Source organism: Salvelinus sp. IW2-2015, linkage group LG37 (assembly GCF_002910315.2).
Source record: "Salvelinus sp. IW2-2015 linkage group LG37, ASM291031v2, whole genome shotgun sequence".
NCBI lineage: Eukaryota > Metazoa > Chordata > Actinopteri > Salmoniformes > Salmonidae > Salvelinus > Salvelinus sp. IW2-2015.
Window position 1 is genome coordinate 7,596,569 of NC_036876.1, and position 27,484 is coordinate 7,624,052.

Here is a 27,484-nt window from a genome sequence, read left to right on the forward strand (position 1 = left end):
AAGTCTGTCTGAGCACGGACCAGCTGTAGCTTCTAACACTTCCTTAACGTCCCTCATCAGAGAGTATTTACATGGCGTCTGTGAAGGGGGCCCAGATAGTTGCAGTGGCAGCGACGTAAGGAAGGCAGCAGTACAGTAAACCGTTTCTGGCTCTCCTCCTCTCTCTACTCTCTCGGATAGGCATTTTAACAGCAAGCTGGAGCTACGCCAGCAAGCCATTTCAGGCCATTATGTAGAGCTGTAAAAAAACAGCTGTTTCCATTCCACTCTGTTGAATAGGTTAAATAGTGACACGGTGCAAACAGCGGCCTTTTCGTCATGGTGTAATTGAACAACATGAGGTGCCGGCGGTCGGTGTAGTAGTGGCTTGGCAAAGCTGTCCGTTGTGTTCATTGCGTTTCGTTTCCAATGGCAACCACTCATGCCACAGCAGCCCACCCTCTTTTGGAGTGATGAAGCCTGAGTGAGAGAGAATGAATTGAACCAAAAGCTTGACCCACTGATGAACTGAAATCAGTCAATGGGTTTAAGAGGAGCACACCGACAGAGGCTAGGTGGAAACGAGTTGGCTACTGTCACTCTCACGTGGCTATTGAATGAGCTTATGTCCAGTGAGCTCAGATTTAAGTGGAAACACACCAACACATTATATCTCAGTGCTAAGGCCCAAACGCTGCCTGTGAAGTGCTCTGTTACAAAACACTGTGTGTGTCCACTTGTGATACTCACCGCATTGACCGCCACATACATCTCTAAATCCCCTGTTGTCAACAGAGAAACGGCAACATAGGGATGTAGTTCTCGGATTTCCTGCCATGTCAAAAGTTTCCATATCTTATAGAGGTTCCATACAGCCTAACTAAGACTCCGAAAGCAGCTTATATGCTTGAAACAGGGGGGAAAGTATCATCCTCTCTTTGTTTTTCCTTATTCACATTGTGGGTTTAAGGAGACTCACAAGAGGCTCTGTCATCCTCATGCATTTCTTTTCACCAATCCCCCACTGGCTTAATCCACTTAGAGTTGGGCCTGTGCTAGCTTTACTCGAGTTTTTTGGTGAGGTCATATATTTCTAATCAATGCATCTCAATTCATTGCAAGAACAAAACTCACTATTAAAACCCAAAACGTGTTTGATGGAGAGAAAGTGTTGATATTTTTTTAAATAAATGATTGCGAAACTGCCTTTCCTGTCTGTTTAGTAATTTAGTAATTGTACGTGACATTACTGCCCCAAAATATGGGTTGTAGTTGCGTATCCTGTTCTCTGTCATTCTCAAACGCTACAAAGTTAATTAAGTTGTACAACATTTCAAAGGGCACTATTGATCTGTTACTGTATGTGCTGCACCAAACTCCCAATACGGCCCGTTATCTTTCCCCCATTGTCTCTGACTCTCTCTTTCTCCCAATACGGTCCGTTATTTTCCCCCATTGTCTCCTGACTCTCTCTTTCTCCCAATACGGCCGTTATCTTTCCCCATTGTCTCTGACTCTCTCTTTCTCCCAATACGGCCCGTTATCTTTCCCTACTTGGTCTCTGACTCTCTCTTTCTCCCAATACGGCCCGTTATCTTTCCCCCATTGTCTCTGACTCTCTCTTAGGAAGTGTCTCTCTTTTTCTCCCAATGCAGACATCCATGTCATTAAAACCTCAGGGGTTTCTTTTAGCTCTTGAAATCTGACATCACCCCCGTGTCCAATTTTACCGAGCGTGGTCCCTGAAGGTCTCCAGTCATGGTCCCTTGTTTAGCAACAACAGCAACTGACAGTGTCAGTGTGTGTTTGAAGCAAACAGTATAGTAATGAATACCTAAGCACAAGGAGTTTGAGTCCTAATTTCCCTCCTTAGCCTAAAAATAAGCCATTCCTCTGTGACTAGGCCAACTTGGCATTGTGTTCACGTTCTCCCAGCACGGTTGATCCCAGGAGATTGTATACACCAAAATGCAAATAGATGCGAGGAGAAAAACATAATCTGTAATAAATCAAATTACTTGAAAATGATGCTTAGCAATACAGTATGTCTCTGTGAGCTCTCTAAGCAATGCTTACCCGCGGAACAGCTTCTGAATTAACGTCTCGTGTGAGCTGAAGATGTCGTCAGCTCCCTCTCTCTGTCTTTGTTTTAGTGTAACATTTACAACCAAAGCAAATCTGTTCTTGGGAGCAGTAAACCCGTAGAGGGAACAGTTTCTGATGTAAATATAGTGAGGTAAGGGAAATATATTTCTCAGACTTGTCAGGGAGGGTTGCCGAGGTGAGCACCTGCTCGCGTAACTCCCCTCTTCATAAATCTTAGCCAAAATGAATGTCAGGGAAAACAGCAATGAAACTGAAGATGTGGCTAAATCCGACTATTTTATCTTGCCGGGCTTCTGCGGTGGGAAGACCTTAAGGTCTTCATAAAGCAGACTAAGAGACGGAGATGCCGTCGTATTATAACTCCGGCGCCCCAGACATCAGCTGTCGAAATAACAAGCGCTGGGTTATATAAGGAAAGGTCGTAGCACAAAGGGTTAGAGATATCTGAGGCCCTCTAAATTACTTCAAAGACATACCAGTGGAAGAAGGTGGTGTGTGTGTGTGTGTGTGTGCGTGTGCGCAATCGTGTTGAGGTGAACACTTGGTCGTAATGGATGACTGCTGCCCACTTTTGTCTTTATTATTGGTCTCCTTCCCTTGGAATCGGAGGAAACACTGACAAATATTAATGCCAGTTGTGCAAACTTTGGATCCTCGGGGGAGAAAGGTCCGACGTTTCATGTTGGTCACTTAATAAATTACAGACCCCTCTTGACAGCGACTATTCTTAACCTCCAGTCTGCACCAACGTATGGGGCATTTTTCAGGAGCCGGTGACAGCTTTAGCCTGCGTTGAAGTTTACTCTGCTGTACATTGTAATTTGCTGACGTTTCTTTTTTTTTCTCCCTCCCCCTTCTCTCTCTTTCTTTCCCCTCCTCCTTACAGATGTGACCATCCGTTCCACAATAGGTAAGACTCGTTTTGTTATTTTCCCAACCTAACTAGTCCTCAACAGTGAGATGTTTTCAGTTTCAACTCAATTGTGTATCCATCCACACCTATTCAGCATTGTTCACACCCTCTTAAGCTTTAGCCCCACCCATCTCTTTAAGGGTCTAAGTACTCCTCAACAGTGAGATGTTTTCAGTTGCAACTTATTGTGTATCCAATCTGAATGCTTAAGTAAAGGAGGGAGTATGGGAGTGGTGGGGTAGATGCTGCTGTTTACTCAGGAAGGTATGCAATGCTACGCCATCCTCCCCTTCGTTTTTCTACATGTAAGAGCGCCAACACACAAGCTAGCTATTTCTGGCATTCCGGGTTATGCTCTCAGTGGTTTAAATTGTATTCGAATGAGAGTCAAATGAGCCAGATTGTTCAAAGAGGATCTGGCAGTGTTGACTTAAACAGGGAGCCCCGGTATCTGTTTCCAAAGACATAAACTATAGTAAGGGGCCACTGGTGGTGAACGTTTCCCCTGCCACAGCTCCCTTCGCCATTTCTATCACACACTTCCATGGCATGACAGGAAGGCGCCATCACCATGGTGATATTGGACAAAAATATATATATATATATTCTAATGCAGTTCATGGCCACTGCGTATCTCAAGGAAGTGTGTGCATCACACTTAAAGTGGACTTTTTAAATGATATTAACAAATAACAAAGGAGACCGTGTCATGCCCTTGTCGTATCATAAGGAGTGATGCACCACAAATATTTCAATTACTTTCAAGGACAAATGTGACCGACCGGCTCAAATCGGTCTTATGTAGCAAAATTTGAAATTGTGTTTTTTACTTTGGATAAAAGTAGAGACTCAGAGCCACAAAATGGTATATCATACACTACCGTTAAGGAACAATGGGYAAGTAATTCTGCTTTGAAAGTTGATAAACATCTAAACTCACTTTTAAAAAATGGCCTTTGAATGTTTTGGTACTACTACTGGAGAGCCCTACTTTGTCTACACCTATTCAGCATTGTTCACACCCTCTTAAGCTTTAGCCCCACCCATCTCTTTAAGGGTCTAAGTACTCCTCAACAGTGAGATGTTTTCAGTTGCAACTTATTGTGTATCCAATCTGAGGACAAGGAACTATTGAAATATTGGACAAATATATATATATATATATATTCTAATGCAGTTCATGCCCACTGAGTATCTCAAGGAAGTGGGTGCATCACACTTCAAGTGGCCTTTTTAAAGGATATTAACAAATAACAAAGGAGACCGTGTCATGCCCTTGTCATATCAAGCGTTCTGTACTAACAGCAGTTAAGCACCCAAGCTAACCTTCTAGCTACTTCCAGACACAAATGAGCGAACAGCTCACTGAACATTACTCACCCTAGCAGAGCTGGTTAGGCTGTTATGTTATCCAGAGCGTTGGTGACTGCAACTGTGCTGTCAGATTGTCCGTAAATTCAGAGAGTTTCGCTCTCGGAGCCGATGAGTAGGGTTGATCCAAACGTTCTGACCTCATAACGGCAGTCAAGCACCCAAGCTAACTGGCTAACATTGGCTAGCTTGCTAGCTATTTCCAGACACAAATGTGAGAACACCCCACTCTGACCATTTTACTCGCCCTAGCAGAACTGGTTAGGCTGTATTTATGTTATCCAGAACGTTGGTAACTGTAACTGTGCTGTTGGCAACAATTTCATTTAGCTTTTTTGCCGACGTTTACTGACACAGCCCATATTCAACAGGTGTTGAGCGTTCGTAAATTCAGTTATTCTGCGCTCTGGCACACTCAGACGAGAGAAGATGGCCAGACTGAATTTACGAACGCACCCGAAATGGTTACTTGCATAGTGGAGGCTTTTTTTTAAGACATGTAGCTAGCTAGCTAAAGAATAAACCATAATTCTAACTCCTGACGTTACTACCCTGCATGAATCTACAGGTAGCTAACCAACCAGGTTCAATGTTAGCTAGCTAACATTAGGCTATAACTAGCCAAGCAAATGGCTCTGAGATACAAATAATAACATCATACAGGGGTTTTCTCCATCTCCTTAGCTATCATACTTAAAATCCACTGATTTCAAAACTCGGTCCTTGAGAAAGTGAAGAGCAACACTTATGCAGTTTTACTACTCGGTTCGTTAAAAAAAGTCATGTTAGACAGGATTACCTACACATACTGACCAGCTCAAGTAGACAGAAGCGTGCTATATGGCAGACCAATCCAAACTCATCTCTCGGCATGTCCAGCCCGCTCATTATCTCAGCAAATCATGGCTAGAGGGAAGGTTGCTGCCTTCCTTATACGGTAGTATAACCTTTAATTATGGAGCAAAGAAAATAAGCTGAGACACGACAGTACAGTCGACTCTGGTTCCTTTTCCAGTTGTTCCAGTGTTGCTCAGCCGCGTCTATTCGTCACTGGGCTGATACAATTAGCCTATTGAATGAACAGTATAGGTACAGTCACTCAGCCTGGTTCCTCGGTGCATACAGCCCTAAAACAGTATGGGAGCCTGCACCAGTCCGGAAGGGGTCAGATACATGATTGAATCCCCCATAGCAGGAAKAATCCCCCAAAAAGGGGCAGCGTGAGCCGTCAACTCAATGCCAATGTATAGAGGGGAAAATCAATGATCTCGTTCGCAAGGTAGGAGGGAGGAAGTGGTCAGGGGAGCAACATTGGACGGTCGCTACACTCCCGTAGCATGCTAACCTATTGTTAGCTTAGCCTCCTTGAACATCGCATGTTAAATGATCTCTTCAAGTTAGCATTCCTGAATGAGCTTTAATATAATGATGCATTGGGAGCAGGAGGGAAGTCACCTTGTGGTGTAATTGAAAACACAGTGCCACTCTGCCTGCCACTCGTAACCAGTCGGAGCATTTGCGGGAGAGGTTCTGGTCTGGCTCTCGTGCTTTTAGAGGCAGTGAACGACTGATTGACTGCTTGGAGGAGAAAACCCCTGGCTAGTCTGGAATTTTAATGACCCGCGGGAGGCCAACAGATGGACATTTACCGAGAACCTTGCTGGTGGACTTAGAATGTGTCAAACATCTGTGTCAAACATCAAACATCAACCACCAGGCATCTGTGGGGGTTGCGTTTCCAGGTTCACGTCCACTATGGCAGAAAGAGAGCCCTCTTTGGTGGACTGAGCAGGATTGAAGCCAAATGGTCTTTATTTATGCCCTGTTTACCATGATTCAAGGTTAGAAACACAAATACGTACTGCTCATTATTACGGATACATGTTTTGGACACGTTTGCCACATTGACAAAATAATATATAATGCACTAATTGATTGATAATAAATAGTCATCTGAATAATTAAATGTTTACTATGAATAACATTATGTAGTAATGTTGTTTCGGCACATTTACTGAGAACCTGTAAATATGTGCCTGAATCTTATTAACCTTTACAGACCTCTTTTAACTCTGATCTTTCATTGACTTAAGTACCTTCCAGTCTCTTCTCAGGAGCAATGTAATATTCTTTCTGCTCATGTAGAAAAAGTCATTTTTCATTGGAAGGTCTGTCATTTTGACGACAAAAAAATACATCCCGGGTTTAATCTCGCTAGTCTTGCAATTATTTATCTCCAGTCATTTCATTTGACAGTCATCAAATTAGTACTAATCTCTTCATCAACATTTACTGTTTTTGTCCATATGGGAAGTTTGATAGAGATGTCAGAGTTTGGGTATGTCCTTGAGCAGTTCCTGATACATCTCTGCCAATGAATCACACACAGCAGGTGTTTCTCCAGGATTTACATCATCATGGCAGCGTACCATATTCACTGACCCCTCTTTTATTTCCACCATCTTGGGGCTTCCTCCCAACACGATATAGCAAGTCAAAAGCATGCTTCTTTCTTTACCTAATTCTTGAAGCTCCACCCTTTGAATGTGCGTCGAAATGTCCGGTATTCAAAGGCCTACTCCTTTTTCATAAGCACTTCAAATAGAAGCTAAAGGCAGGAATGACAATTGGGTTCATTATGCTCGCCGAGGAACAAGGGCTCCAAGCAGTCGGAGAGTGAGAGCAACTGAGCGACAGTGAGAGTACAGAGAGTTCATCTTTGTTCGCTCCGCAGTGAGTAAAAATAACACCTTCAGTTCTTTAGAAAAGCTGGGCGCCAGTTATTATTGTATTATGCCATGCATGCCTTTCATTCAGGTAGAAGTTGTGCCATGCTTGATCAGTGTTTCAGTGAGCGATGGCAAAGGAAGTGATTGTCGGCTGGATAAGCAAACACCATTACATTGTTAAATTATATAAATAGGTGACAGGCTCCATGTAAAGTGCATCGGGATGCTGTTTGCACACCGACTATCTCATGAAAGGGCAATCATAACCGCTTAATGTTCAAATTGATGTGACATCATACTAGTACTGTAGGTGCTACAAAGACAACTTCCAGGTAGACAACTGCCATTAGAGTATCTACGAATACATTGTGAAAATCATCATTCTAAATCTAATTTGACCTGATTACCAAATCTCATCCACTGCTAATACATTAAACTGTATTGGTTTGAATTGTCCCATCATGTTCATATAGGTATCTACCTTTATTCGGTTGTAATATCTCAAAAAATATTGATAAGAATAATGATCTCCCATTGACACTAAGAAGAACTAAGGTATTTTGTAGTACAAGCAGATACCCATAGACTTCCAGTTATTGTGCTAACGCTAGTTTGCATTGGCTTGCGAACCTACCTTTAACTTCCTTCACAATGGACATAGAGACATAAAAATGGTATCCACCAATTCATCTGACTCTGGGGAAGTAGATAATTGCCCAAATCCCGATATATACCTTTAAAAGAGGCTTCATAAGATTCAGGAAAATATGGATTCATCATGTTACAGCTGAGTAGCACATTTTAGCACGGGTACCAGAAAAGGTCTTTGTTCCATGTGTCATTACAGTCAACTCATGAGTGCCAGCACTGAGCCAGCAGGTACGCTGTGGCATTAAATATTATTATGACACGAAGCGTCTCGACATTTGCCAGTTTATTAGGAGTGGTGGGATACACACACACACAATCTCACACATACACGTGTCCACGCAAGTGGGGCTGCTGTTTGTAACAGATGGCTCGTCTTTAACTTTATAGGAGACAACGATGTCACTGGCAAACGCGATAAGTTGTCTCAGTGCCTGGGGAGAGCAACATCCATCAGTAGCTAACAGCATATGGTAAAGGCACATTAAGGTCTCCCTCTCTCTTTCTCCATCTCTCTCTTTCTCCATCTCTCTCTTTCTCCATGAGTGTATCTGGTCCTGCATCCGGGCCTCAGATCCACACTTCACAAGAGAGAGAAGGGGTAGCACCAAGCATTGGATTCCAAGCTTTGGCACTTTGGTCCCCTTACCGTATTCGTGTTTGATTTGTATTTTTAGCCAATGGGGAAACTTTTACAGAACACACTGAACTGAGCAAAAGTATTTTTTTGGACACAGTAGAAAGAACAAAGGCCTTGTGGTTTGTTGCAATGTCACAACCAGATTACGAAACCACATTGGCATGCATTGGCGTGTGTCAACTGAGTCTTAGCTTCCCACCTTCCTTTCCCCCTTGAGGACATTCTTTATGGCATCACCGATAGGGAAGTATACCAGTGTTGTTTACCATCATCCATTATGCATTTGACTCCATAGTGTGCGACCTGGTTGATTCTTCTCATACCCAAAGCATGAAATTGAACTCGCTCCCACCCCAAACAGGGAACCTCTACCACTCCTGTTCACCCTACGTCAGCATTCAAAGGCCAGACACACTGCGATATAGGACTGTGCTGTGTTAACCCCTAGGGCACTCCCCACTCAGCACCGTAGCTGAATTCCCTGACATAGACTACATTAACTCCCAATTTAGACTTGTTCTTTTTAAATATGCCCGTAAGGAGCTATTTTAATCACCCCGTCGCGTTTAATGTTCCCTTCATCCACTCCTCGCCACTTGTGTCGACATGTCGTCTAGTCCACCCTCTGACTTGTCTTTTATGCTACAGTGTGTTTAATCATTTCACTTTTATTCATGCCATGTAAAGAACCGGGCCCCTTTTAACTCTGAAATTGCTCCCTTTCCGATATGTCACAGCAAGGGTTCCCTAGCTCTCTAGTTCCCCAGTCCTCTCTGTATTGTTAATCCAGAGTTTTTAATTAGTCCAGTTAATTATCTGCTCTTTGAATGTATGATTTCTTTGTGCCTGTATGGTTCCGCCATTCAACCGAACAGTGACGATCAAAGAACTGACACATACAAAAATCAGTTGTGCTAAAGGCTGTGGCATTATATAACGAGTACCACGCCAAAGAGTGTTGTTGACATGCTAGAGTAGAATCAGAAATGTTTAAGCATTCTTTTGATATCTTGCTMTTAATATGTCATGCAGAACCATGAAGGAACAAGACACATGATATAGAGACACCAGTCACATTTCATCCATGATTACTGACCAATAGTCATCTCTGGATTACTGACCAATCGTCATCTCTGAGTGCAATAGCTGAATGACTACAGATACCAGACAGTCGTATTCACTCCTAATAATGTAAGCATAGCCTCGTCTTTGGCATGTCTTTTAGACACATGAATACAAATCAACATTTTGCTGGAACGGACTTTGGAGGTTGACGACTGTTGGACGGAATCCGCCCCTCGCTTCCTGAAGGTCAAATGTCAGAGGTTATTCTGTGACCCATCCATCTGCCGTTCTGGCTCTGATTCTGGCACATAGGCTGGATGTTCTTTTAGCCAGGCAGAATATTTAATGTGTGGCCAAGCAGAGACATCCTGGTTTGATACTCCAGTCTTTTCGCCTCTAGGTGTAACTTCCATTCCGGCTTGGTCGATGCTTTGTCAAAGCCTGTTGTCGGCCTAATCAACCTTGATTAGTTTAGAAAACCTGTGGTTCCTTTGTTTCTTGTTGTTTTGTTTTTGGGGGAGATGCAGATGTGTAGGATTTTTTATTTTTTTTGACTATCATTGCTTTTGAAACATAGATTGAGKCTATATTGAGTAGTCTCTCGAAGCAACGTTACATGTTTACGGATTTGAATTGCTCAAAGAGAAAGCTCATATGGAGGGAGCTTTAGTCACATATTCCACAGCTGTGAGATGCTACTCTCATGTTGTTCTCTGGTAGTTGCTTTTTCCGCAAGGACACTATTTACTGTCTTCCTGCCTCCCAGATTGAGATCTGAAACCAAAGAAAACATTTCCCATGTTGTCCAGGCCTGTTTTTATTCACATTTTCAATGCGAATCTCCGAATCATCGTTCAAAGTGACACTTTTAGTGCAGTGAAAAATGAACAATCCAGCACCTGATACTGTAAATCCTCTACCAGGAGCGTTCTCAAAACCGTGAAATACTTATTTTAATCAAGAACCTCTAAGCATCCAAACTCTCCTATTTTTTTTATTTGAATGAGGCATTTATATTCGCTACATCCACAGCCATACATGCTCTAGCCCCATGGGTTCTGGTATGGATTTTAAAAGAGCTATGTATTTACTCTACAGAGCTATCTGTACACAGAAAGCCTCTATGGAAGAGTGGCTCTCTCCACGCACACTCTCTTGACGTACTAACACCAAAATAGAATCCTTCTGCCATAATTGGTCCGCTGTGGCCTGCCACACATCGAACCAGGTCTGTGCTGAATAAGACGATCCAGGTTTTATGGCAAAGAGTCCTTTTAGTCCCCTGGCTACTGATTAAGACTATTGGAAGATGTTCGTACTGTAGGGCATTTTTTCCACTCGTTACCCTGACATTCTTTCGGGTCAAGTAAGAAAATCAGTACAGTGATTTGGTTTTTGCTCCAGGCCGGTACAAACTGAACCGGAGGGCGCCTAGTAGCGTACCCTTCACATTGTAGGTTGAGCACAAGCACAACATGCAGTGGGGTTGTCAATCAGACCCGTAGCACACAAGAACAAGATATTTTCCTCACTTTCAATTTAGGTAATTGATTCCCTTTTTAACTTTGTTAGTAGTGTGTCCATATATGTATGTTAAAAGGACAACCTTGTCCCACACTCAGAGGCTTAAGGGCTATTGAAACAGAAGGGGTATGTGCTGCCTGAAAATACAAATATGCTGTACTGTATACAGTTCATTTTACAAAGAATTAATGAAAATATTTTACATTTGGCCTTCAGTTCCCCCTAAAAAAAACGTAGGCGCATGTCGCCTCTGAAAAAGCAGTACTTATGGTTGTAATGTGAGCAGTATCAGAGTTTTTATTCGTTTGAGAACTAAGTGGAAATGCTAGGCCATCTGTAAGCATCATTACAAAGAACAGTGTGTTTGGGGGATAATGTGCGATTCCTCCCATTAAGCAAAGTTGACATCTCTTTATTTACCTACGGTCCTCTGCCTGTCCCCACTCTCTTGCTGCTGAAATGTATCTGGGGCCGGTAATCGCTTCACTCGGAGGACGGGAGAGAAAGAAAAGCGAGATATGCAGGAATAACAATCTAACACAGCACAACCTCAAGACACTGAATAATCTTTGACGCATGCCATACTCTCTAGGTTTTGCCCCGAACCGCTCCTACATCTGAGTGTGTTATAGTAGTGACAGATTGGTCTTGGTTATGTCATAGATCTGATTGTGTTATAGTAGTGACAGATTTTCTTGGTTATGTCATACATCTGATTGTGTTATAGTAGTGACAGATTGGTCTTGGTTATGTCATAGATCTGATTGTGTTATAGTAGTGACAGATTTTCTTGGTTATGTCATACATCTGATTGTGTTATAGTAGTGACAGATTGGTCTTGGTTATGACATACATATTGGCAACAGTAATGACATTGTTCTGAGGTTAAATACTAGGTTGTGGTATGCATGATTGAAAACTAGTCATTGAAATGATTTGTCATCCAAGAGGATACTGAAACCCTTCTACAGTAACTACACTCAACTAAAACAGCTGTAGTCAGAAGATGCTTAAAGAAGGTCACAATTTCAACTCATCCGAGGCACAATCTTTTTGTGTGTTAACACCTAATGAAATTGACTACTACACGCGTTCGGTAGTTTTATACCGTCGTGGCACCCGCTCTAGTAAAAGACTCAATTCCATTCCAACCATACCAGGGAGCGATTGTCTCCCACGACAGTTGGTGTCATCAGTGACTGAACCGTTTTAATTACGCCGTTGGAAAAGGTAATTTAGAAGGCAACCGTCCAGGGAGGCCGAAAAAGAGTTGGGTGAATTATGCTGATATTAACATAATCCACTCTTGTAAATTGGAATGGCAATATTACTAAGGGCGCATTGCATTCATTCAGTGCCTCTAATTCCTCTTACATAGCTGGTGCTTAGGCCCTAATGAGAAATAAGAAGGCACTTTACAAGGTGCGGTTCCCACTGTAGCCGAGGAGAGATGATCTCCTTGCACTCTAAAATGAATGGCACTTTTGTTATTAAAACCAAAGGGGATTTAAAGACACATCCTAGGTGTCTGGAAAGAGAGAGTGGAGTGGAGTGGAGAATGTAATACTATGAGGTTTTGAGTAGGTGTTCAGGGTTAGTTGAAAGGAAAAAGCATGATACTCTTGTTGAGGTTAGCTGAGCTTTAACATCCAGACGTTTGACTGTTTTAAGTGAATAATCTGCTGTCAAAACACTTCTTCGATAGCAAGCAAGGAAATGCATCTGAATCAGATTATGTACGAACATTGGATGCTTGGTACGCTAGTTCCCCTTCACTGATGGACACAGTCATGTCAATATTTGTCTAAACCCTCATATTCATCATTAATTTCTGACAGTTTATGGATTTATATTTGATTGCAATGGCATTTGGAAAGCGGACTGAACCGTACAGCATGATATGTCTGAAATGATTCATTATTTGATCAATCTCTCTCACCATTGCAGTATAAGAATCTTTACAAAATAATAACACGTGTGGTTTGTGAGAATCTGTGCTTGTGCTTGTGTTCAACATACAGTGAATCTGTCCATCATGTTGCTTTCTCTCAGCGAAACACAGCCAAATAGTTAATACCCAGAATAAATTGGCAATGAAATGAATTAAAAATTATTATTCATTAAACACATGCATAATATGACAGTCAATACCCTATCGATCAACGATGAATTTTAATTTACCCATAATGACACTGTATTAAGGGAGCTGATTGATTGTTTTTACACATGGGAGGACACAGTTATGACACACACACACACACTCATGTATGCACACACTCCGCCACACACAGTCATGTGCCACAATGTTATTATCTCATTCTCCACAGTCTCATTTTTCTCAAAAAGCCCCAGGGTGTGTGTGTGTGTGTGACAGGGACAGTCAAGGCTGAGCTCACACAAGCCCTTGCAGCACGCGTTACTGCCAGTGAAGACCTGCTACGTCTCAGAGTTGAGAGAGAGAGAGAGACCGCCACTGGCAAACTGGAGGGGGTGGGGGTATTGGAGTATAGGCTAGACCCCTCCTTTCCCAAATTGCTGCTGGAGACCTTTGCTTCCCCCTACTGATCCCCAGCTAATTGCCCTGATTGGAGGAGAATGTTGTGATTCAATTCATTTTCTTTCTCTTTTTCATATTCAGGATGCTTGGGAAGCACAACCACCAATACCGCACACAAAGACACACTCTGACACGTTTTTTTACGTTATAGATTTTGACGTGTGAGAAATGCAAATGAAGACACTGCGTATGTCATATGGCATCTTGCACTTGCTCCTCGTGAATCAGGAGTGAATTAACCTTGCTCACGTGCTTCCTTAGAAGCTGGAGCGCCCGGTCCTGTTGGGTTTGACACCGTCAAAGGGGTTGACATGCTTTGACGGCTTCCCATTTATGTACCCCGAATAAGACGTTAATCACACGTGTTTCGCCGACCAAAAATGCTGTCATATGAGTTCGCATAAATCACTGCTCACTCAACTCACTGACCTATCATAAATTGTATATGTCCTTTGAACAAGACTCCCCAGTCACTTTGCATTTGGTTCCGGCAGCCATCATTGTTTTCATTGAGTTGCTTTTCCGGCATCTAGGGCCCGAGTGCGCTTCGTAACCCCTGGTGACGCGGGATAAAAGCAGAGCCGACAGACTTGTGGGTGGTAGGTGTCCGTCCCAAACGCCCTCTCTCCCTCCTCCTCCGCGTATTCTACGAGGCCCCCTTCTTATTTACGTGCAGCTGCATCGGAGGCAAGGAGGAGTGACACCTGATGACTGGACTCGATTAACAGTGACACCTCGGACATGAACCAGCTGTTAACCAAGAAGAGCCCATTTCTAACCCCTCCCCTTCCACCACCATCAAAAGTCAAAAGCAGCAATGGGAGCCAATTTCATGTCCAGAAATTCATTTCTCCTTGCATTATCTCTCACAGCATCTCTCTGCTTATAAATTACCATCTACTATACACCCTCTGTGAAGCTTAACATTAAACATGTTGTGGGGCGGGTTTGAGAGCTTCAAGTTCCTTGGCGTCCAAATCACTAAGGACTTAACATGGTCCACACACACCCGCACTGTCGTGAAGAGGGCACGTCAGCGCCGCTTCCCCCTCAGGAGGCAGAAACTATTTGGCATTGGCCCTCGGATCCTCAAAAAGTTCTACAGCTGCACCATCGAGAGCATCTTGACTGGCTGTATCACCGCTTGGTATGGAAAATGCACCACCCTTGACCGCGAAGCGRTACAGATGGTGGTGCGGACAGCCCAGTACATCACTGGGGCCGAGCTCCCTGCCATGCACGACCTCTATATCAGGRGGTGTTAGAGGAAGGCCTGAAATATTGGCAAAGACTCCAACCAACCAAGCCATAGACTGTTCATTCTGCTACCGTCCAGCAAACGGTGCCAGAACATTGTCTCTTGGACCAACAGGCTCCGAGACAGCTTCTACCCCCATGCCATAAGATTGCTAAATAGTCAACTATCTGCACTGACCCTATCTTGCACTGACCCTATGCACCCTCGCTAGACTATATATACACACACTCATACACACTACATTGACACTACATACACACACACATACAGTAATACACACACATGGTATACCGACACAACACAACAACACACACACACACACACACACACACACACCACACACCACACACACACACACCACACACACACACACACACCACCACACACACACACCAACTCGTAATTTGCTGCTGCTATTCTGTTCTCTATTTTACTCTTATCATTATCTATCCTGATGCCTAGTCACTTTACCCTGCCTTTATGTACATATCTACCTCAAACATCTAATTATTATCTGTCCTGATGCCTAGTCACTTTATCCTGCCTTCATGTACATATCTACCTCAAATACCTCATACCCCTGGTACTCCCTGTATATAGCTCCATTCTTGAGTATTTTATTTTATTGCTTTTGTTTTGTTTTTATTATACTTTTTTAACTCTTCATTGTTGGGAAGGGCTCGTAAGCAAGCATTTCACAGTAAAGTCTACACCAGTTGTATTTGGCGCATGTGACAAATACTCTTTTATTTTATTTGAATCAAAGTGTTGGGGGTTTAATGTCCCACAAGCTTCGAGATCACTGGCACTGTCAGGGGCCAAAGCCCAAAACAATAAGTCTGAATGAATTTAATGTTTGCTAAGGCACAATATAAGTCTCTTTCGGTTGACACTTTTCCCCTCTTGTGCTTTTAAGAGATTAAAGTGCTTAGCTGGTATAAGCGTCTTTGTTGAAAAGGTGTTGACTATAGACATTGGTGAAATGTGCTCTTTCACATTTGGTCAGCAATATGATGCCATCTTGGGACATTGATTTATCATGAACCTTTCTTATGGCTATAATAACATAAGTGAAAGGAGAAATATTGGAGCTGTCATCGAAGGCATCATGATGTGTAATATTTTGCATCAGGGATATTTCCCCAGTTTATAATATATTCCATATCAATTCCATGATGTTGTACATTCAATATACTGTACAGATTATGCATATGCATCGCAAGATGCTGCCAACTTTTTTTCTCCGCCAAACTCCTTTTGTTCCAGCAAAGAACTTGTGAACGATGTGAACTTTTCTAACACATCGGCGTCTGCGAGCGTGGCAACACCTTTTAAAATTAGACCCATCTTGTGCGATCACGCCCAAACGTGGGATGAACACTAATTTACAACCTTTCAGTTTGAGACCTCGCCAGTCTACTGCCTCTTCGCACGTTCACATCCCCCTGTTGCCAAAGCGCCGGTTGAGAACTGAAGGGGAGCAGTTTAAAAGTTCCTCCTCAGAGGTGTTGATTTCTTCACATTGGAGAAGAGTGTAAACCTGCTCACCTGTTCTCTCATCCCCACATGATTCACGATAAGCCATTTCAAAAAGTTACAGCAATCACATCCACCCTGTAGACAATTTCTCCTCACCGAAGATACTGAAGCAATCAGGTCCGAGGGGGTGTGGTGGCTAAGGGTTGTTCTTACGCGCGACGCAACACGGAGTGCCTGGACACACCCCTTAGCCATGGGATTGGAAATATACCACAAACACCGAGGTGCCTTATTGCTATTATAAACTGGTTACCAACGTAATTAGAGCAGTAAAAATATTTTTTTTGTCATACCCGTGGTATATGGTCTGATATAATATGCACATACACACATCCAGTTACTTTCCGCAGGTGCTGGAGTTGTAGGCAAACTCATAGAAGACAGAAAGGAAAACGCTGCACGGTCTGATATACCATGGCTTTCAGCCAATCAGCATTCAGGGCTCGAACCACCCTGTTCATAAAGTGTTATAAGGCACTGCAGGTGTGCTGCATGCACATCAAACTAATTGACTAGTTGATGTCTCTATGGGTCTATCATGTTGTCCTCTTTTGGCACCGGAAAAATGGCAGCCGTTTTACTCACCTCGGATTAGACTAAGATTTGTTTTTCAACAAGCAGGATGCACAGGATGTACTTCATTTACCATCATCTGCATTTACCATCAATATTACTTGCCAATCACTGTACAATCATTGGACAATAAATTAGACGAGGTACGATCACGAATATCCTACCAACGGGACGTCAAAAACTGTAATATCTTGTGTTTCACCGAATCGTGGCTGAATGARGACATGGATAACATTCAGCTGGCGGGATATACGSTGCACCGGCTAGATAGAACAGCACACTCCGCTAAGAGGGGGGGGGGGGGGGGGGGGGGTCTGTGTATATTTGTAACAACAGCTGGTGCATGAAATCTAAGGAAGTCTCTAGATTTTGCTCGTCTAAAGTAGAGTATCTCATGATAAGCTGTAGACCACACTATTTGCCAAGAAACTTTTCATCTATATTTTTCGTGGCTGTATATTTACCACCACAAACAGATGCTGGCACTAAGACCGCACTCAGTCAGCTGTATAAGGAAATAAGCAAACAGGAAAACGTCCACCCAGAGGCGGCACTCCTAGTGGCCGGGGACTTTAATGCAGGAAAACTGAAATCAGTCTTACCTAATCTCTATCAGCGTGTAAAATGTGCAACCAGAGGGAAAAAAATGAGATGCATACAAAGCTTTCCCTCACCCCCCATTTGGCAAATCRGACCATAATTCCATCTTCCTGATTCCTGTTTACAAGCAAAAACTAAAGCAGGAAGCACCAGTGACTCGGTCAATAAAGAAGTGGTCAGATGACGCAGATGCTAAGCTACAGGACTGTTTTTCTAGCACAGACTGGAATATGTTCCGCGATTCCTCCGATGGCATTGAGGAGTACACCACATCAGTCACTGCCTTCATCAATAAGTGCATTGATGATGTCGTCCCCACAATGAGTGTATATACCATGGATTACAGGCACCATGGCTTACAGGCTTACAGGCAACATCCGCACCGAGCTAAAGGGTAGAGCTGCCGCCTTCAAGGAGCGGGACTCTAACCCGGACGCTTATAAGAAATCCCACTACACCCTCAGACAAACCATCAAACAGGCAAAGCGCCAATACAGGACTAAGATTGAATTGTATTACACCGGCTCCGACGCTCGTCGGACGCAAACTATTACGCACTACAAAGGGAAGCACAGCCGCGAGCGGCCCAGTGACACGAGCCTACCAGACAAGCTAAATCACTTCTATGCTCGCTTCGAGGCAAGCAACACTGAGGCATGCATGAGAGCATCAGCTGGTCCGGACGACTGTGTGATCACGCTTTCCGTAGCCAACGTAAGTAAGGCCTTTAAACAGGTCAACAAGGCCACAGGGCCAGACGGATTACTAGGACTTGTGCTCCGGGCATGTGCTGACCAACTGGCAGTTGTCTTCACTGACATTTTCAACATGTCCCTGATTGAGTCTGTAATACCAACATGTTTCAAGCAGACCACCATAGTCCCTGTGCCCAAGAACACTAAGGTAACCTGCCTAACTGACTACAGACCCGTAGCACTCACGTTTGTGGCCATGAAGTGATTTGACAGGGTGGTCAGGGCTCACATTAACACCATTATCCCAGTTTATCTCCAATTTGCATACCGCTCAAACAGATCCACAGATGACGCAGTCTCTATTGCACTCCACAGTGCCCTGTCCCACCTGGACAAAAGGAACACCTACTTGAGAATGCTATTCATTGACTACAGCTCAGCGTTCAACCACATAGTGCCCTCAAAGCTTATCACTAAGCTAAGGATCCTGGGACTAAACACCTCCCTCTGCAACTGCATCCTGGACTTCCTGACAGGCCGCCCCCAGGTGGTAAGGGTTGTTAGCAACACATCTGCCATGCTGATCCTCAACACTGGAGCCCCTCAGGGGTGCGTGCTCAGTCCCCTCCTGTACTCCCTGTTCAACCACGACTGCATGGCCTGGCACGACTCCAACACCATCATTAAGTTTGCAGACGACACAGRGTTAGGCCTGATCACTGACAACGATGAGACAGCCTATAGGGAGGAGGTCAGAGACCTGGCTGGGTGGTGCCAGAATAACAACCTATGCCTCAATGTAATCAAGACAAAGGAGATGATTGTGGACTACAGAAAAAGGAGGACCGAGCACACCCACATTCTCATCGACGGGGCTGTAGTGGAGCATGTTGAAAGCTTCATCACCAAGACAGTCGTGAAGAGGGCACGACAAAGCCTATTCCACTTCAGGAAACTACAAAGTTTTGGCATGGGTCCTCAAATCCTCAAAAGGTTCTACAGCTGCAACATCGAGAGCTTCCTGACTGGTTGCATCACTGCCTGGTACGGCAACTGCTCAGCCTCCGCTGAGCACTACAGAGGGCAGTGCGTACGGCCCAGTACATCACTGGGGCTAAGCTGCCTGCCATCCAGGACCTCTGTACCAGGTGGTGTCAGAGGAAGGCCCACCCCAGWCTGGGGGGTGTTTATCATCTATGCATAGTCACTAATCCTACATGTCATATTACCTCAAATAGCCCGACTAACCAGTGCACAAGCATATTGACTCTGGACCGGTACCACCTGTATATAGCCTCGCTACTGTTATTTTTTGCTGTTATTTTTTTTTCTTTACTTATCGATTGTTTACCTAATACCTATTTTTCACTTAGAAACTGCACTGTTGGTTAAGGGCTTGTAAGTAAGCATTTCACTGTAAGGTCTACACCTGTTGTAGTCGGCGCACGTGACAAATAAACTTTGATCATATTTGATTTGTTGTACTTTGTAATACACGTGACAAGCAAGTATGTACTCATCAGCAAATAGCTCAAGGTAGTGATCAAGAACCACAGTCCACTTTCACTAAATTGACTTTACTTTGTTTTCACCCCAGTCCACTAGTCTAGCATTACAATACATAATACCAACGCCAACGGATCTTGGCACCGTTTCCAAATACGCTCCTCCTCTCACCGCCAGTGGTGTACCTGCTGCCTCATGATGATGGCGTGTGAGGGAGATCACATCCACTTCCTCTTTTTCTCTTTGCCCGCCGTGTCTGTGGGATGTGTCCAGGCTGGCTGACTCACAGAAACCTCCTGGACTCTAGTCAGCCACCTCTCCTCTCTCCTCCTCACTCTCTCTCCTTCTGTCTCACACCACATATCTCCCCGTGACCTTTCATACCAGCGGAACAAATGTCAAAGCAGCACATCTGAGCCGAGCTGGAAATGATTCTCCTCTGGCCAGACATCAGTGGGTGTTTTTGTGTTTTGAATTTGACGTTTGGAAGGCGTGGATGTGTCGACAGTGGTTTTGGTTGTTGTTGTTGTTTTGGTCACAGAACTCTGGTGAAATTGGATATTGTAGGTGGGTTTCGGTGTTTTGCCTCAGTGAGAATTCGAAAGGGAATACTGTATGTGTCCAACTTTGCTAATGAACATTTGACTCATCATGGATTTTTTTTTTTTTATCTCAAAATAAGCTAGAAGCTATAAACAAACCCCTCATGGTAAGCAGTATTTGCTCTGAAGATGAGGATCACAGGGAAGTGCACAGGGAAGTGCACAGGGAAGTGCACAGGGAAGAAGAAAACAAGATGAGAACATTCCAGTAACATTTCCCCCTCTGAAAAGCACATGCATGTTCAAGTGTACATGAGTCATATTGAAAAGTGCGTATGTAGATAATGAAGTGACCGGTAGAGACAGCTTTAACACACCGACATAGTTTGCCTCTGCATTCCAAGAACAGTGTTCACCTACGTATGTTTATGAGATTTCATTCACATGAGTTAGTTCGCCCAACGTGTTGCTGCTGTTTCYTTCACTTGCAGTGCCTGCATGAAAATGGCAGCGTTAGCGTGAAAAAGTGCCTCGTTGTATTGAGAAGCCAATATTTCCATTGCCAGCCGGTCAGAAACACATACGTTGTCTTATTATAAGCGTTCAAACTTTTTAGTGCAAAGCTTTGTTTAATTTGCTTACATGCCTAAAGTGTGATTCCAGACGTGTGTGTAAAAAATCTGARTATCATAGAGACCATTCATCAATGTCTCAAGTGAAGATTGTATCTTAATGTTGACGTGTACAACAATATATATCCCTCTGTAGTCTACTTTCAGAATGTCTTGTAAGTACGCTCTTTTGTTGGATGTGGGGAGATTTTGTTTCCTGTGGTACTTACCATAGGTTATACCTTAGACTCTAAGGTCTCGACTCTAGACCTTGTCTCTTATGAGAGGCCATTACTCTTGCGATTTACTGGGGGTGAATTCTAGCTGGTCACCACTGTACTGATAGGCTACTATGGATAGTATATGTGTTTGTTTGTGTGTGTGTGCTTGTATTTGTGCATGTCTGTGTTCTGTGTGTGTCAATGTCTGCGGTGCTACATAATGAGATCTTCTAATGTAGTCCATGACTGACAGGTTAAGTCACTTCAGACACAAGGACTCAGCCCGTCATTGGCCCACTTTCTCTCAATGTTATTTTGGGTCGGACTCGTTTATGTCTCAGTATCGATTGCGCCAAACCTCAGAAGGATTATCGATTGCATCGCTTTCGTCCATCATCTTTACACATTTCTATCCTTGTATACTCATTCGGGAAAACACACACTCACACAACAAGCGCTGGTAACAGACCGCCACCCAATAACGTCACTGTTATCCTCCGATTCCAGTCAGAATAAACAATGACAAGTCCCTCCAGCTCTATTAATAAGATTGAGCATCCGTGTTTAACGCAATTTAATGGACGTGTAAAATAACCTTCCCCACGCTGTTAATGTTTAATGTATAATTGAATGTTCTACATGGCCAAACTTGTTTACCACACGTAATTGATGCCTTTGGATTTCCCACTTGTCTAACAACACGAGGGAAGATGCAGATTGTCTATTAGGCCTAGTCGTGGGCAGTCTGAAGAAAGAAGAAACACCTCTCTCTAAAGAGCGGCGGGACGGTCTGGGTCAAGCCACGCGTGGTAGAAGTAATTACTACTCTAGAGACAGGGTGCTGTTTGATGTTTGCTTAAAGGCTTCTGATAGACCGGTGATTCGAATGCCAGCCGTGTCGGAAAAGCCCTGTTCAAACATGGTCAACATAAGTAACCCAGCAAATCCCATGAAACCATCTCCAGGAATTCCGACCGCCGACCGACCTGACTAGAATTTAGCACACAAATTGTTTCTAGCATCCTCACCTCCAACATGAAGGGTGTTCTTTTGTTGTTTTTCACCTTTTGTGTAGGTTTTGCAGGTTCATTTTCTCTTTGATCTTTTTAGTTGTTGGGCTGTTTACCTGTTCTCGCCAGGGTATGACAGGGGGGAGTGCAGTCTCAGTCCAATGAACACCAGACACACAGCAGTCTCTAGAGTGGGGTTTCACTTTCATTCTTGCCTTCTTTCATTCTTGCCTTCTTTCTTTCTTTCTTTCTTTCTTTTTGTCTGTCTGTCTGTCTGTCTGTCTGTCTGTCTGTCTGTCTGTCTGTCTGTCTGTCTGTCTGTCTGTCTGTCTGTCTGTCTGTCTGTCTGTCTGTCTGTCTGTCTGTCTGCTGTCTGTCCCTCTTTCTCTCTCACTCTCTCTCTCTCTCGCTCCCTCTCTTTCCCTCACTGTCTGTCCCTATGTCCTGTTATCTCTCTTTCTCCACCCTATATGGCACTCTCTTTCATTTTACACCCATTCCTGCCGTCTCTCTTTCTAGCCCACTCTCTCATATCAGTTGTCCCTCCAAAATGCATAATCAGTGTGCATGGTCGCCAAAGACCACTCACCTGTAACGCTGAATACATTTACTGAGAGTCACTCAAACCTTGATCATCACACGCACGCACACACACACACACACACATGTAAACGCACACACGTGTAAATATACTATAAATTGTGCCTTCCTCTATTATACTTATGCTACAATATTTACTCTATTTTACTGAGCCATTTACTTTATGTTCATATTCTTATCTTTTATTATTTCTTATTGTTGATGCTTTGTCGAGAAGGAAACTGCAAGTAAGCATTTCGTTGGACGGTGTATACCATGTGTATCCATTATATACGACTAATAAAACTTGAACACACACACATATACACCACACTAGATGACCAATGACGGAAGAACAGAGACTCCTCTCCCTCTCCCATTCCATCCATCCTCTCCTTTTTCCCCTTCACTCCTTTATTCCATCCAGCCTGCTGAAGGGCGCTGCCTCCTCCGAGTCATTTAGATTTCTCCCAGGTAGTTCAKATTTACTGTGAACTTACAGCCATGGTTTAAGCTGATGAATAGCTTTTATTGAACATGAATACGTTTAGGGATTGAGATTAGTCAGCTTCTTCTCCTTGATGATCATTCTGAGTCAGCCAGAAGATGTGTTCAGCATTAAAATGCACTGAAGAAAACAAAATGCATGGAGTTGCAATTTAAGGAAAACGAAACGAAGGGGGAAAAAATACATAGGTCTATAGTGTCTGCTGGTTATGCATGTGTTTGGATTTATAGAAAATGTTCAGCTCTGGAAATGTGTGTCTGAAAAGAATCGGTTAATGAACATGCTCATTTTATTGAGCTGTTCATGACGACTCAGTGGTTGTTTGGGTTTAAAGACTGACGAGGGAATTAAGTGTCATGTACTAACGCGAACCCACTTATATCCAGTCTCGATTTGCTGTCACAGGTTTCCTTCTCTCATTCTAGTTATCACACACTCTCACAGGCCTGCAAAATAAAAATGCCAGGTGTAAACAGAGGTCACATGCTCCCTGGTATCTATCTCTCGACATCTTGGTGTCAGAGTATCGGTGATGTTAATCTACCCACCCATGTCCATAAACTACCCCCATTATTTATCCTCTTCAAAATTAAAGCCACTGACACCAAATCTCCCGAAGTGAGGCGCCATTGACCTTCCCATCTCTCACCCGGTAAATAGGCCATGTTCGATCGATCTGGAGAGCCACCGGTACTAAGTTTCTTGAGGCCGGTAAAAGGTAATGGTATTTCAACATTCAATCCAATGTAATTACCCTAACAAATGAACACATTTTGGAGAAGTTGGAGAAGCGTTAACTTTCTTTCAGCAAAAAAAGGGGAGTTTTGGGTGGGGGGTTGAGAAGGATCAGATATTTAAGAGCCTGGGCCGCATCATAAACAAAAAGTGTCCCAATGAAGTGTCCGAGACACAGCCAGGGCGGCCATTTGTAATGAAGACGTCCCGTCCCCAGACACATACCCTGTTAAGCACAGCCCAGAACAGACCCGTTTCATTCAGAGTTTGAGAGGTACGACCCTAGGGAACTGGATTAACCTGAGAGTACTGTGAATACCAATGGATGAACAGGCCTGTCGATAAAGAGGATGGTGTTGAGTGGAAAGTTGTATCAGAGTAAATGAACATTACTGACATACAGTAACTGGACATAAATATGAAGAAACATACAACAACTCAATAAAAAGGTACTATGCTATATATACTGTATATACAAAAGTATGTGGACACCCCTTCAAATTAGTCGATTCGGCTATTTCAGCCACACTCGTTGCTGACAGGTGTATATAATCGAGCACACAGCCCTGCGATCCCCATAGACAAACATAGAATGGACTTACTGAAGAGCTCAGTGACTTTCAACTTTCAACGCTTCCCCTCCCAACAAGTCAGTTCRTCAAATGTCTTCCCTGCTAGAGCTGCCCCGGTCAACTGTTAGTGCTGCTATTGTGAAGTGGAAACGTCTAGGAGTGACCACGGCTTAGCCTCCAAGTCGTAGGCCACACAAGCTCACAGAAAGGGATCGCCAAGTGRTGAAGCCCGTAGCACGTAAAAATCGTATGTCCTTGGTTGCAACACTCACTACTGAGTTCCAAACTGCCTCTGGAAGCAACGTCAGCACAATAACTGTTTGTCGTGAGTTTTATGAAATGGGTTTCCATGACCGAGAAGCCGCACACAAGCACACCATGTGTAATGCCAAGTGTTGACTGGAGTGGTGGAAAGCTCACCGCCATTTGACTCTGGAGCAGTGGAAATGCGTTCTCTGGAGTGAATCACGCTTCACCATCTGGCAGCCCGATGTGCTGATCTGGGTTTGGCAGATGCCAGGAGAACACTACTTGCTCCAATGCATAGTGCCAACTGTAAAGTTTGGTGGAGGAGGAATACTGCTCTGGGGCTGTTTTTCATGGTTCAGGCCCCTTAGTTCCAGTGAAGGGAAATCTTAACGCTACAACATACAATGACATTCTAGACGATTCTGTGCTTCCAAGTTTGTGACAACAGTTTGGGGAAGGCCCTTCCCTGTTTCAGCATGACAATGCCCCGTGCAGAAAGCGAGGTCCATACATAAATGGTTTGTCGAGATCAGTGTGGAAGAACTTGACTGGCCTGRACAGAGCCCTGACCTCAACCCCATCAAACACCTTTGAGATGAATTGGAACGCTAACTGCGAGCCAGGTCTAATTGCCCAACATCCGTGCCCAACCTCCTAATGCTCTTGTGGCTGAATGGAAACAAGTCCCTGCAGCAACGTTCCAACATCTAGTGGAAAGCCTTCCCAGAAGAGTGGAGGCTGTTATAGCAGCAAAGGAGGAACAACTCCATATTAATGCCCATGATTTTGGAATGAGATGTTCGACGAGCAGGTGTCCACATACTTTTGGTCATGTAGTGTAGATCACAAAACCGAGGATTTGTGTGTAATGTTTTGTCAAGAGACTGAAATAAGGTCAGACCATTATTTTTTAAGAACTACCTAGGCCTAACTGCTGAACCATACTTTTGAGCCGCTAAGACCCAACAGCATCCTATTAGAAGAACAGAAAATCTTCCAAGAACCAGTTTTTTAATCATAATGGAAGAGAATGCCTTCTGGGAAGATTAACACAGCAGTTACATCCACATTTCGAGATGAGATCACATAACGCTGAAATTGAATAATGAAACACAGTGTAATTGCTCTGGTTTTAAGCTGTGGTAATTAGTGTAGATATCATTTTTACCCCATACACTACATGTTATACTACAGATAGAGGCTAGTCCGACCGAGGCTCTGTCTTTGCCATAGGTTAGAGGGAAGAAGCAGTGACTGATGCTTATTTGAAGAAAATAGCCAGTGGAGCATGGTCAGACCTCGACATAACTTTCCTTTGAACTATTATGGAGGATATTTCAAGGAGGCTTACCTCAGAAGTCTCAGGTTTTTCTCCTCCAAAAACCAATGGCAACAATGGAAATGAATCAGCAACAATGCACCTTATATTTTCTGTGTAATGTTATTGGCAGGCTGAGGTAAAAAAAAAAAAAAGCTTTTAAAATGAGAAAGAATCAACTGTATCCCATTTATAGATGATTTCTTCACAATCTGATGATATCTTAAAGGGGTTTTAATGCTTATTCCCTTCAGAAAATCACTGACCAAACTTTGCACCTTGGTCAATATGGAGTAAATCAGGCCAATCTCCCAATTCGTAGAATGATCTTTCTTCATGAAAGATGGAGCGAGGTGGGCGGCTGCCTGCCATCCTAATGCACCGAAGTGGTCTGCTCCGGCYAGGCTAAAGGGACAGCGACATGCACTTAGCCGGTCCCCCAGCTACCAGTCACATTCCTTTGCCCTTATCTAAAGTGACAAGAGGAATCCTCCAGCTCTCTCCTCTCAGCCCTGCATTATCTCTCTTTTAACCAGCAGCACCAGCTACTAACCCATGCCCCCCCCAACCCCCCCCAACCCCTCTAACACTGTTAAATCAGCTCTCTGTATTATATTAACGAGGTACTGGCAGAGGGAGAACACACACAGCCCAGCAACACAACCCCCCCCAACCCCTCTAGAAATATGCTAACAGGGATGATGGCATTGCTAGAAATTCAGATGCGAGGTTGAGAGGGAACTATTTTGATCATATTCGAGATAGATGCTCTCGGATTTATGAGCTTGTTGATCAGGAAATGTCAGTTCTGAAGTGTGTCAAGGGCTCTCATATCGTAGTAGGTCTCAACATCACTACAGTGGTACTAATAGAGGATATGCACTTTGAAGGAATGTGGAGTGGCAAAATGTAGACATTAATACAATTCCTTTATGAAATATTGATTGTTCATGCTACAGCCCCACATATGTGCTATAACAATGTGCGTTGAGAGTCGGGAAGCAAGTTCAGGGAGTGAGTGGTCTAATAAAATAAACGGACCATAATACAAAACAAGAAACACTATAAGCACACAAACAGGAAATAGAAACAATGACTCCTGGGGAAGGAACCAAAGGGAGTGGCATATATAGGGAAGGTAATCAGGGAAGTGATGGAGTCCAGGTGAGTCTGATGACGCACATGTGTGTGTAACGATGGTGACAGGTGTGCGCCATAACGAGCAGCCTGGTGACCTAGAGGCCGGAGAGGGAGCACACGTGACATGTGCTAATGTGCTGCTTGTATTAAAGGGCTGTGCCATACAACAGATTCCTCCCATACATCCAATATTTCCAGTTAAGAGGCATATTTACAGTACTTTTACATTTAGTACAATTACTACAATTACTACTTGAAGACGATCCTGGCTATTATGGTTGATCCTTAGTTATCAT

General features: G+C 43.6%; 1 protein-coding gene across 29 annotated transcripts in view; it reads left to right on the forward strand.

Moving 5' to 3' along the window:
* Positions 1-27,484, forward strand: part of LOC111960007 (receptor-type tyrosine-protein phosphatase delta-like) — a 648,092-nt gene that overhangs the window by 173,471 nt on the left and 447,137 nt on the right. For all 29 annotated transcript variants that reach the window (XM_070437867.1, XM_023981849.2, XM_070437873.1 and 26 more), the window contains exon 4: positions 2,972-2,995. The gene's annotated coding sequence lies outside the window, so the exon portion shown is untranslated. The remainder of the gene's footprint in view (positions 1-2,971; positions 2,996-27,484) is intronic.